The following is a 13,532-nucleotide window of genomic DNA, read 5'->3' on the forward strand; positions in this document are numbered from 1 at the left end:
AATGGGCTTTCACCATATGCTCCATGTCTCTATCAAAGAAAGAAGGAAATAACTCGAATAAGGAAAGAAAATAATTTAAAATAAAAAAATAATTTAAATATGGGAAGAAATAAATTAATTATGGAAAGAGATATTTTTTTATTAAGGAAAGAAATAAATGTAAAAAAAGATAAGAAATATTTTTGACTTCTTTTTAAATTTAAGTAAGTGAATTGTTCTAATATGAAGAAATATTTACAAATATAATAAATAATAAAATTAGATAAAGAAGGAAATTATTGAAAAGAAAATAAGTTAAACATGGCATGAAGAAAAAAAAGAATAAAATAAAATATAGTAAGAAATAAATTAAAATATGGCAAAAATAAATTAAAAGGGGTAAGAAATAACAAGAATTAAGGAGTTATAGCAATTAAATAACTCATTCAAATATGAAATTAAAGGAAAATAAATCTAAGAAAATAAAAAGAGAAGCAAATTAAATTTCCTAATTATAAAAGAGAGGTTCATCCAATATTAGCTACTAAAGAAAAATCTTAACCGCCTTTGACTCGCGGTTGTCGAAATCGGTAAAAAATAACCTTTCTGGTTATCAACAATTTACAACTGCAGATAGTGGTGAAAGGATCGAATCCACAGAGAATTGAGAACTCACCTATTTCTCTTTTTATGACCAAGAAAATAAACTGAAACGATAATAAATTAAAAATGAGATAAAAGACTGAAAGTGGGATCAAATGAGATAAACTGAAAATTGGGATCAAAACTGTCAACAAAATAACAGGGGGGTTTGAGATTGATTGTGGTAAACTAATAATGAGAATAATAATGGAAAACAAATAATTAAATAAAAAGTAATCAATAATGAGAAAGCTCTAGTTGAAGTATTGGATCCACTTTAATTGTTGGGATTGATCACAGACAATTTGTTCTTTTGGGTTGATTCAATAGATTAGTTATGGAGATGGAAGACGCTTCTCACCTCCATGTCTCTCCTTATTATTCAATTAATTAGGGAACGTCCTCTAATCAATTACTAATCAACAAGTTGCCAAGGAACGTCCTTGGGCCTCAGGCAACAAACAATTGTTAATTGCATTAAGAAATAGAGAGATCCAATCCTAACTACCCAAACGTATGGAGATAACGCTAGATCATGCAACTTCCTTGGTTTTTACACCAAGTGTTCTTATGTAAGAATAATCTAAGCAATTACGGACTTAAATCATTCAAACTAACAAATAATTATTTTGCAATTAAAAATCAACGTAGATTTCAATAACAAAGTAATATGGAAATTAAGTATGAAATTGCATGAATATTGAATTCCCAAAAGTTAAACAATATTTGATCAAGTCTCACAACCCATTAATCAACTAAAGCTTCAACCAATATTCAACTAGATTAAAGAAATCAGCCACTCATTGGCTGAATTAAAACAGAAAAATAAAAGGGGAAAAGAAAGAAACCCAAGGAGCTGAATTCTTCCTCGCGTCGGGCTGTGGAATTGCCGAGAGATGAAATTGTGTGTTGGTCATCCACTGAAGAGCCTTTAAATAAGTGCAGAGGAGCCTTAAATTGTCAATTGTTGTACGTGTGTTGATGTCCCATGTGCGGGAGAATTGGCGTGAGTGGGCCGCGTGAGTGTTGAGTGCTTGGTGGGTCCGTTGCGTGAGTGGTCCACGTGAAGCGGTTGAGCTTGGTCCATTGCGTGAGTTGATGAAGAGCGCTGGTCCATGTGCAAGAACGGGTTGTCCACAAGCGAGCCCAAGTGTGGGAGATTGGTCCACGTGCGCGTGAATGTGCAGGAATGGGCCGTGTGCATGTGTCCAAGTGCTGGAGTTGATGGAGTGGGAGTGTGGGCCATGTGCGTGTGTTGAAGTGCTGGCTACATGTGATGTTGAGGCACTTTGGCCCACGGTGAAGGTGCGGTCCGTGCAAGTGTCCATGTGCTGGAGTTGATGAAGCACTTTGGCAGGCCCATACGCTTGGCTTGGTCCATGTGAGTGGTGTGCATGAGTGGGCTGTCCGTGTTTGAGGGAATGGGCTGTCCGTGGTCCCTTGTTCGTGAGTGATGAAGCATCATGAGCTGAGTGCTTGGCGGGTCCGTGCGGGAATGGGCTTGATCCAAGTGCGGGCTTGGTCCATGTGCGGGTTTGGTCCACGTGAAGTGGGCTGTGGGATTGGGCTGTCCATGTGCTTGAATTTGAAGATTTTAAATTTCAAAATATTTTCCTCATTTAGCTTGACTTGAATCCAACTTAGCAGACTTGCTCTCTTTTGCTCCAAATAAGGCAGTTTTAGGGGGATTTTCTCTAAATTGTCCTTTTACACCATTTTCTGCAAAATAATATTAAAAGCAATAAATTAAGCAGAAATTATGTAAATATTCATCAATAATATTAATATAAATTGGACGAAATTATGCTCTATCAAATACCCCCACACCTAACCTTTTGCTTGTCCTCAAGCAAATAAACATAGTCAAACAAGCTTTCTCACTCTAGATCCTTATTTCCACTTAAGCTCTTATTCTAGACCCCTATTTTGAATCATTGCAGTGAAGAATATATGCATGAAGATTACTCACCTTCTTTCCTTGTTTCCTTTTACTTACCATGGTTAGGATTTGTTTTACTCAAGAGAGAGATCATACATGCACATATTATTTGTTCAGATAAGACTTTTTCTAGATTTCAGAATGACTTGCCCTTACCTTGAAGTACTTTATTCAGCTTTTTGCACTTTTAATTTTGCTTGAACAAGTCACCAACCTTTTGACGTGAAGGTACATATTTGTGATACCCACCCCCAGTTACTCAGTTGGTCACCTATCCAAGTGGCTACTAGCTCTGTTCATAGTCTTTTGACCATTGGAACAGTTTTCAATCTGTGCTTTTGAAGTCTAAGCCTTTGTGATTTCTTTCTCTCAATGATTTGGGCAAATCAACACCAATTGCTAAATCAAGTCATGTTAAGTTCATTCACACAATTTCAATTCATTCTCTCTAATGAGTGTCATAAATATATTTTTCACCATGGCAAACTCAAAGATTCAATTCAAAAGGTAATTCTCAAACATGAATATAACTCACTGCAATTGATTTAACATAATTTTAAAGGGTTATCACATCAATGGGGTCATGGAAAGAAAAGCTCATCCAACATAGTTCATATGATGAGTAAAGCATCTCAAAAATGGAAACAAAATAAATAATAAAAAAACTATGGCTATTTGTGTGTGTTATTGAAAGCAAAAAAAAAAAATGAAAAATTTCAGCTAATGCAAGCAAACTAAAAATCAAAGCAAAAATAAACTCAAAAAGTAAAAATTTAGAAATATGCACACCCCCACACCTAAATCATGCATTGTCCTCAATGTATAAGAAATATTTAAATGCAAGAGAAACTGAGTACTCCCCTGGGTGTGGTGTGCATGGTGCGATCCACTTGATCAAGGCTCAAGTAATTAGGGAAGGGAAAAGAGTCCCAACTGCATTGAGTAGAAAGTGTAGCACTCCTTTTGATTTGGTCATAACCCATCCTATTTTTTTCATGTACTTATGAAGTAACATGATTAGCCTTTCCTCTTTCAGACGAGGTGAGCCTCTAGCCCTTATGTTTGCATTTTTGAGATGATTGGGTAGAACTTTGAACTCCAATTCATGTTTCTCTATGGCTAGCTGCAATTTAGTACTGAATTCAGGCAAAACAAACTCTACCTTATCCGGAGGTTTGGGAAGGCATTGATCCGTATGGTCCTTTGGTTTAGGTGTTTGGAATACCATTTGTTCCTTGTGAGCATGGGCTGGTTGCATTGGATCTACGGCTGAATTGGTTTCAGTTTCCTCCTTCTGCGCAAGATTGGACTGAAAGGGAGGACTGGGAGAGCTCACATGCGTTGGAAGCTGAAAGGACGCGCATGGAGGTGCTTCAGTTTGCGTAATGCTCTTCTGAAATGGGAGAATGGTGGGATTATCCTGTGATGGGAGCTGAAGCGGTTCGGTTTGGATGTCCTCCATCTGTGCAAGGTTCTTCTGCAAACTCATTTGAAGAGGTGCGATTGAGCTTCCTTCATTCTGCGTATGGCTGTAGTCCACCTGTTGGATGCAATAGTCAGTTTCTTTCAATTCTGGCTCTTTCTGGTTCTCTTTCCTGCAAAGATCATTGTTCAGAATATCATATTGATTCATATAAAAAACATCATTGCTCAAACAATCAATGACATCTAAACTATCAACAAGTTCTGTTTGACCAGTTTGTTTGGACAAACAGTTTTCTGGTTGTTTCTCTTCAGCACTTTGTTCTTGAGCTTGTGAACTTTCATCATCTGTCTCATCATCTTGAAACTCATCCTCTATTCTTATTATGGTTGTACTCATTGAGGTGGTCAATTGTTCCATTTGCTGTTGGATATTTTGCAAAGTCTTCATTATCTTGTCAAGATTGGAACTTTGAGGTGTTGCTTGGGCTTGGTAGTTTTGGTAGTGATTAGCCTCTGCATAACTGAAGTCTGGATAGTCACCCCAATCTGGATTGTATGTGTGATGGTAGGGATCATATTCTGGTTGTTCGTAGTATCTTCCAAATGCATGTACTTGTTGGTCATCCTCATAAAGTGTAGGACAATGGGAAGTTAGATGTCCCACATGTGCACAGATCCTACATGGCTGAGATTGCTGAAGTCGTCGAGCCTGTAGAGCTATGACATAGCTTTCCACAATAGAGGTTAGGTCAGGAATTTAAGGAGGGAGATTATATGTACTTACCTCATCCATGAATCAATTATGCGATGGCATGTTGTGTTTCAGAGGCTCTTGAAACAAGCTCTGCGATGGGATGCCCTTCAATGGGAGGTTCGGTGGTGCCCCCCCCCCCCTTTTTTTTTGGTCTTAAAAGAAAAACAAATAAGTTAAATCAAGTCCCCGGCAACGGCGCCAATTTTTAACTCGCGGTTGTCGAAGCAGGTCAAAAATAACCTTTCTGGTTATCAACAATTTACAACTGCAGATAGTGGTGAAAGGATCGAATCCACAGAGAATTGAGAACTCACCTATTTCTCTTTTTATGACCAAGAAAATAAATTGAAACGATAATAAATTAAAAATGAGATAAAAGACTGAAAGTGAGATCAAATGAGATAAACTGAAAATTGGAATCAAAACTGTCAACAAAATAACAGGGGGGTTTGAGATTGATTGTGGTAAACTAATAATGAGAATAATAATGGAAAGCAAATAATTAAATAAAAAGTAATCAATAATGAGAAAGCTCTAGTTGAAGTATTGGATCCACTTTAGTTGTTGGGATTGATCACAGACACTTTGTTCTTTTGGGTTGATTCAATAGATTAGTTATGGAGATGGAAGGCGCTTCTCACCACCATGTCTCTCCTTATTATTAAATTAATTAGGGAACGTCCTCTAATCAATTACTAATCAACAAGTTGCCAAGGAACGTCCTTGGGCCTCAGGCAACAAACAACTGTTAATTGCATTAAGAAATAGAGAGATCCAATCCTAGCTACCCAAACGTATGGAGATAACGCTAGATCATGCAACTTCCTTGGTTTTTACACCAAGTGTTCTTATGTAAGAATCATCTAAGTAATTACGGACTTAAATCATTCAAACTAACAAATAATTATTTTACAATTAAAAATCAACGTAGATTTCAATAACAAAGTAATATGGAAATTAAGTATGAAATTGCATGAATATTGAACTCCCAAAAGTTAAATAATATTTGATCAAGTCTCACAACCCATTAATCAACTAAAGCTTCAACCAATATTCAACTAGATTAAAGAAATCAGCCACTTATTGGCTGAATTAAAACAGAAAAATAAAAGGGGAAAAGAAAGAAACCCAAGGAGCTGAATTCTTCCTCGCGCCGGGCTGTGGAATTGCCGAGAGATGAAATTGTGTGTTGGTCGTCCACTGAAGAGCCTTTAAATAAGTGCAGAGGAGCCCTAAATTATCAATTGTTGTACGTGTGTTGATGTCCCATGTGCGGGAGAATTGGCGTGAGTGGGCCGCGTGAGTGTTGAGTGCTTGGTGGGTCCGTTGCGTGAGTGGTCCACGTGAAGCGGTTGAGCTTGGTCCATTGCGTGAGTTGATGAAGAGCGTTGGTCCATGTGCAAGAACGGGTTGTCCACAAGCGGGCCCAAGTGCGGGAGCTTGGTCCACGTGCGCGTGAATGTGCGGAAATGGGCCGTGTGCATGTGTCCAAGTGCTGGAGTTGATGGAGTGGGAGTGTGGGCCATGTGCGTGTGTTGAAGTGCTGGCCACATGTGATGTTGAGGCGCTTTGGCCCTCGGTGAAGGTGCGGTCCGTGCAAGTGTCCATGTGCTGGAGTTGATGAAGCACTTTGGCGGGCCCATACGCTTGGCTTGGTCCATGTGAGTGGTGTGCATGAGTGGGCTGTCCGTGTTTGAGGGAATGGGCTGTCCGTGGTCTCTTGTACGTGAGTGATGAAGCACCATGAGCTGAGTGCTTGGCGGGTCCGTGTGGGAATGGGCTTGATCCAAGTGCGGGCTTCGTCCACGTGCGGGTTTGGTCCACGTGAAGTGGGCTGTGGGATTGGGCTGTCCATGTGCTTGAGTTTGAAGATTTTGAATTTCAAAATATTTGCCTCATTTAGCTTGACTTGAATCCAACTTGGCAGGTTTGCTCTCTTTTGCTCTAAATAAGGCAGTTTTAGGGGAATTTTCTCCAAATTGTCCTTTTACACCATTTTCTACAAAATAATATTAAAAGCAATAAATTAAGCAGAAATTATGTAAATATTCATTAATAATATTAATATAAATTGGACTAAATTATGCTATCAGCCTTCTACTATTTATTTTAACACTCAAACACAAGTTAAAAACATGAATTAAATGATCAAAGTAAAAAAAAAGGCCAAAAATACAAGAACATAAAAATTGGTCCTACCGAAAATTCATACTTGATTGTCGATCATTCTGGCATTAGAAATCAAAATTTAATGAAAAATAATAAACATACTCAGAAAATTATGAAATTTTATGGTAATATCACACACGTGTAGAATGCATGGGACGAAAAGAAAGATACCAAAAATATTTGTATGGTTTGATTTATTCTAATTGTAATAGGGCTATCACAATATAGATTATAGTTTATATATTAATTTTAATTACGATATAGAACTATGTTAGAGGCAGAAATATGAAGAACTCAAACTATAAAAATTATAGCACACTTCTTAAATTTAATTTTAGTCTAAAAAATCATCCTATTTGGTAATCTAAAAATTAAGTTATTAGTTCTTGAATTTTCGGATATTGTATTATGACTGACTTAAATTCTATATTTACCTCTATAATTTTAAAAGTTTATAACTAATTCAATATAAATAAGAAAAATACAAATAATATATGTAAATCAAAGGAATTTTATGAAATTCATAAAAAATATTTAAAAAACCATAATATTTTTTATCAGCATAAAAACGCCTAATAGATATGATTGCTCACATGATTTCTTGTGTAGAATATGTGTTACCCTCAAATTTCACATCAAAGTTGATGTGGGAGGTATCCACCGCACTCAAGTCAGTTCTAGAACATGCAAAAGAAATTTTTGCATATTTTGTATGGCGTGAAATTTTTTATTTCAGTAAATTACCTTGAAAATAAATAAAAAAGAAAGGAAGGAGAAAACAAAATAAGAGTTGATCTTGAAGAGGGAAAAGGCCACAAGGTGGGTTCCGCCAGATCAAGTCACAAGGCGATTTCCGTCAGACCATCAGGACATTAGTCCCATTAAACAAGACCATAAGGCAGATTCTGCCAGACCATCTGGGTATTGGTTCCACTAATCCTAAGTGATTATAAGGAGGCATAGGGCAAGTCTTGCCCAGTGTTAATCAACTATTATAAATATTAAGGCATGTCCAAGGCCATAGAGTGGATATAAGCCAAGACAAAAAAGCAGGCGAGAGCCCCACTAATCGAAGGCTTTGTGCCAAGCCACTAGGAAGGTTTCACCAAATTCGATTACTGAGAGATAGCTCCACGTGAGATTGTTAAGACATTCGAGGACAAAGCTACATGATGGGTGTTCATGGGCGAGTACTGGCCTCAAGTATTAGTTTATTTGCCCTAAGCCATTATTTTGGACCTTTTTGTATGTCATTTTAATTATTCATAAAAGAGGTTTTACTATCATTATTATTTGTTTGCATGTTACATAATAATGATTAACATCCCTGGTTACTTATTATTATGTTGATAATAATAAAATATAACTAGTAGGGTTATTGATTGATAATCATGAGATTATTATGTATATGTTGATATAATTCAATAATCATAAATACTTGTTAGAGAACAAAGTATTGGATGGACCCGCACTAAGATCACTACATGGGTTATTGTCATAAGTGGATCTCAAAGTAGTTATGACTTAATCCTTTGACTTGAGATTGTCATAATTTCCAACAGAAGGACTGTTATGTTTTGACATAACCAAACATTATTTTTAATCGGACAATCATAAAGGTTATGATTGAGCATAATAGAAATTATGTAGAGGATATTGAACAATCAAGATAGAATTTGTCCCTCTCTTTGAGAGAGATATCTTCTGGGCCCTCGATAAGTGAGACTGAGAAATGCATGGTCGTGCTCAAATGAATTAATAGTGTGATCAATATCATTTAAATTTATCAGTCTACTTAGAGATCGAGAAATCATAAGTTTGAACATTATAAGTTTGACATTGACCATGACTTATGTTCAAACTAGATATCTTGTGACAAAGGGATTAATACATGTTCTATTTATTAGGCTTTATCGAACTATCAATCCTCATATTAGTTGGGTAATCATAATGTCTTGCTAGAGGCTGCTTATGATTTATGGGCCTTGTCGAACTGGGCCTATTGCCAATTAATATGAGCCTATTGGGTCACACACAAAAGAACGTTGTTGATGTGCTATATTAATGGGCTAAAATCCCATTAGTATAATTAATAATAATAAAGTGTTATTATTATTAATATTAATTATTTATTATTATAAGATAATAATATTTAAAAGGATCTGCAGTTTATCTGTAACTGTTACAGATAAAGAACTCCATCACACAAGATATTTGAGTATCTGCGAGATTGTGGTAGTTGGTTATGAACACAACTCTATCACATAAGATATTTGAGTATTTGTGAGATTGTGATAGTGGGTTCTGAACACAACTCTTTTACGAAAAGAGTTGTGGGAAAATAAAAGACTGAAACATATAAAAACTCCTTCTACGAATTCTGAAGTGAACGTTTTGTTTTTAGAAAATTCAGTCTAATAGTTGCAGATTGTGGAGCACATAATCTATCCATCCTTGAGAGAGCTAGCACTCTAGAAGGATAAGGGACGTTCGTGTGGATACCATAACATGTTTTCGTTGAAAAAGCAGCACCTTGAGTTCGGGATTGTATATTCTTGTTGAGTCTAACAGGTTAGTAGCTTATCCTTCCTTTCGAATTAAACGAAGCACACGGATTCCGGGAAGGAAATAAGAGATTTTAATTTTTCCACTGCGTGTTTGGGTTGCAGTAAATTTCTGAATTTTCTAACATCAAGATCATGAGAAATCCTGTAGGATATTTTAGACCCAAGGCAAGTATATGCTAGGCCATATGTCTAGTTGTTATCTCCATTGTTCAAGGACTTTCAAACTATTTATTATTACTATGGTGTACGAGTATTAACTCTTGGCAATTCTTAAAAAAGAAAAAATTATTTAAGTCTTTAAAGAAGAATGTAAACGAGCATAAGGTATACAGACACTCAGTAAAAATAATGACAAGGTATATTCTCATTAATCATAAAAGATTATATAGGAAGAGAGATATTTTCAAATTCCTCTGCTAGAGTTTCCATTACATCAATATTTTCTACATCTATAATATTATCTGTAGCTACCCGGTCGTTGGGAGTGTCCCCAACATGCCCTCTCCTCTTCAATCGCATCCTTCTCCTTAGGGAAGATGTCGTCTATCTAGAAAAAATCCTCAGAAGGAAACCGCTTTATCAACTCCTTTTTTATTGAGTCCTAGCCTTGAACGAACATCTCCCCACCCTAGGCCATCATCTCCTGCAGCTCTACCCCGACCTCAACCACCTTGGTAGAAGCAGCCCGAGCCTCTTCAACTTGAGCCTGTAACTCCAGCACTTGGCAATTCAACAAGGCCACCTAGTCTTCGACAGATTTTGCTCGATTCTCAAGGCTTAGTTTTGAAGTATTGGCCTCATCCAGATCAGCCTAAAGCTTATCTATTGACTCTAGGGTCTCCTTCATCGTCCCCTCAACTTCATTGTCCCGATCCTTTAACCTTGAACATTCCTCGATTAGCAGCCTCCTGTCTGTCTCGTTTGCACCAAAATCCCACCTCAAGACTTTATGATGCTCCTTGGCCACATAGGTCAAAGGGTACCCTCCAATGCAGAGTGTATGGCGTTACTAAAAAGCTCATTCGTCTCGAGCTCATTCAAGTGGCGGCGATCTGCAGGCCTCAGGCACTTTTAATTAGCAAAAGGCCTAGAGTAGGATCGTCAAGGAGTGAGGGCACCTAGTTGAGCACCAAGGCCAGGTGTTGAATGCTCAGAGGCTAGGAAGACTCAATCCCTATGCTTGCAGGAGCATGTGCAAAGGGGGTGGGGACATTAGTTGGAAGCTCAGAGTTGGGAGCGAAAGCAAAATCACCTAGTGATCGAACATAATTTCAATACATTTTCATACTATTCTTAGCATTAAATTGAGTATTTTTCTAACTAATTTAATATTTTTTTTCATATTTCACAAAAAAAGCAAAAAGAGAAGAAGATTTGATAAAAGTGATTTAAAAGTATTAAAACTTACTTGACCAATGATTTGGGAAAACCTCCAGATGATCATATTGCACAGAAGCCAGGAATTGCCCAAACCCGCAGGCTGAGTTAACCATTTTCAAACGATGGATTTGACCAAGCAACTTACCCAAACCACTGGGGCAAATCAACAGAATGCACAGAATCAAATAGTGAGTGGAAAAAAAAATCCAAATTTGAAAGTAAGTGTAACAGCCCGAAAATCGGACCGCTACCGGCGCTAGGATCCAGATCGACTTAAGGTCGCCGGGACTCGTAGCAAGCCTAACATGCATCCTGTATACCTGATTAATCCCATACATGATCAACATTTACATAAAAACTTTAACCTTTCTTTCTTTCATTTACCAAGCTTAACCTGTGCATGCACAACTCATAATCATAAACCCCAACACTAGAGTTCTCATCATCAACTCTAATGGGGCAACATACATTAAGCTTGGTTTTCATGTCTCAAATAAAACATACCTAAAGACCATGTACAGAGGGATGAACCACACACTAGGGCAAAGCACAACTCTATCTATTACATTACATTATCTCATTTTACATTACATCATGTCCACAACTATACTATTACATAAAATCATAACCATAGCCATAATCTACTGACCTCCTGAACTATCTCTATCCCTAAAAACCTGGGGTTAGGGGAGACGAGTGAGCTAAAAAGCCCAGTGAGCAGAAACCATAAAAGAAAAGCAATTCATTAAAACGTATGCTATCATGGAATGCATCACATCACAAACAAAGCACATCAAGGATGAATTTGTCACCAATAGCCCTCTACATATAAATCTCATATCATAACAAGTTCAGCAATGCTCTATGCCAGGGGCGATACGGCCACGCCTGGACTTCACATACTCTATGCCAGGGGCGATACGGCCACACCTGGACTTCTCTTACTCTATGCCAGGGGCGATACGGCCACGCCTGGTCTTTCCATCTCATATCATGTCATACATGTCATATCGTATCATATCATGTCATACTGAGGGCTAATGGATCATCCAATATCCATCCACATCGTCATCATCGTATTATGCAATGCAACATATTCGTGAACTCTAATGCAAACAACCTATTACATAACATGATATTCGTGATGCATGAACATGCTTAAAATACTTAATTTTTTTAATATTAAAGGAGTTATGTTCTACTCACCTTTGACTAGCTCTGGACTGACTCTGAAGCAGCTAACACTGCCAAACACCTCGGTTTCTCAGGTCCGATCCTACATAGGTGGACTCTAGTGAGGTGCCAAACATACTCTAAACACTCATAAACAACTCCTCAAAAACCCCCTAAAACATCCTCAAAACAAATATAGAAATCATGTAAAGGAAGGCTGGACAGGGCACTTTCGGCGGCAGGTTTGGCAGCCGAAAGTCCCTCCAGAGCCGAAACTCAGCTACTTTCGGCGGCACCTTCGGCGGCCGAAAGTCTCTTCTAGAGACGAAACTCATGCATGTTCGGCGGCACCTTCGGCGGCCGAATCTCCCCTTCAGAGCCGAAAGTCCAACTTTCGGGGGCAAGGTTCGGCAGCCAAAAGCTGCCTCCACAGGCAGGTTCGGCGGCTGAAAGTCCCTTCGGCTGCCGAACCTGAGTTCATCCAGAACTCAGCCTCATGCACAAACAAGCCTCCAAACATCCTAAACATGCATTCAACCTTCTAAAAAACATGCATTAATCCTTAACCATGCATAAAGGAGCTTAACAACTAGATTAAACTCCAAAAACAACATCAAAAAGCATACATAAATAGCTTATGACCCACATAAGCCAAAACCATTAAAACAACCCATAATCTCACTTGCCCTCTCTCAATCATGCATACACTTTCCCACATGCATATAGGGCATAAACACTAGTCCAGGCCCCCAACAATCAGCACATAAACATACATTGGGCACAAAACCCACATAAACCTTAACATACATATCTACCCATACTCAACCATTAAAACCTCTTAAAACTTCACTAAACACAAAGGGAAGCAAGGATCTACACTTACCTCTTGAAGATCGAGGGTTGGTGCGATCCCTAACTCGGAGGTGTGGAGGATCCAAGCTCCAAAAGCCTCAAAGCTCCAAAACTTCTATTTAAGCTTCAAAACTTCAAAACAAGGGTAGAACTCATGAAAACTTGAGGGATGGGTAGAGAAAGCATGAAAACGACCAAAGGAGGACAAAACTCACCTGAGCTCGAGAATGGGGAGAAAACTCGCCCATTTCCGATCTGAGGGCTCTTTATAGGTAGCTTGGTCAACCACCTTCGGCAGCCTAACGTGCCCCCTAAATTCATGCATGTTCGACGGCCGAACTTGAGGTTCGGCAGTCGAACCTTGGTTCGTTCAAACAAAGCTTTCGGAGGCCAAAAGCGCTCCTGAAACCTTCCCATGTTCGGCGGCCGAACTTCACTTTCGGCGGCCGAACCTGGCAAATGCCTTCTTGGCCTAATCTTTTAAAAACTCATTTCTTTTCCATTAAAAACCATAAAATCGTGTGAAAACATTTTAGAAACACATTTTACCCCTCTAGAAGACTCTGGCATCGTCAGAATTCCAGATTCTAACGGAGATTCCGCCGGAAGGTAGGGATTCCGATGCCGAAATCTAGCCGGGTATTACATTCTT

The sequence above is a fragment of the Manihot esculenta genome, chromosome 8, assembly GCF_001659605.2.
Source record: "Manihot esculenta cultivar AM560-2 chromosome 8, M.esculenta_v8, whole genome shotgun sequence".
Classification (NCBI taxonomy): domain Eukaryota; kingdom Viridiplantae; phylum Streptophyta; class Magnoliopsida; order Malpighiales; family Euphorbiaceae; genus Manihot; species Manihot esculenta.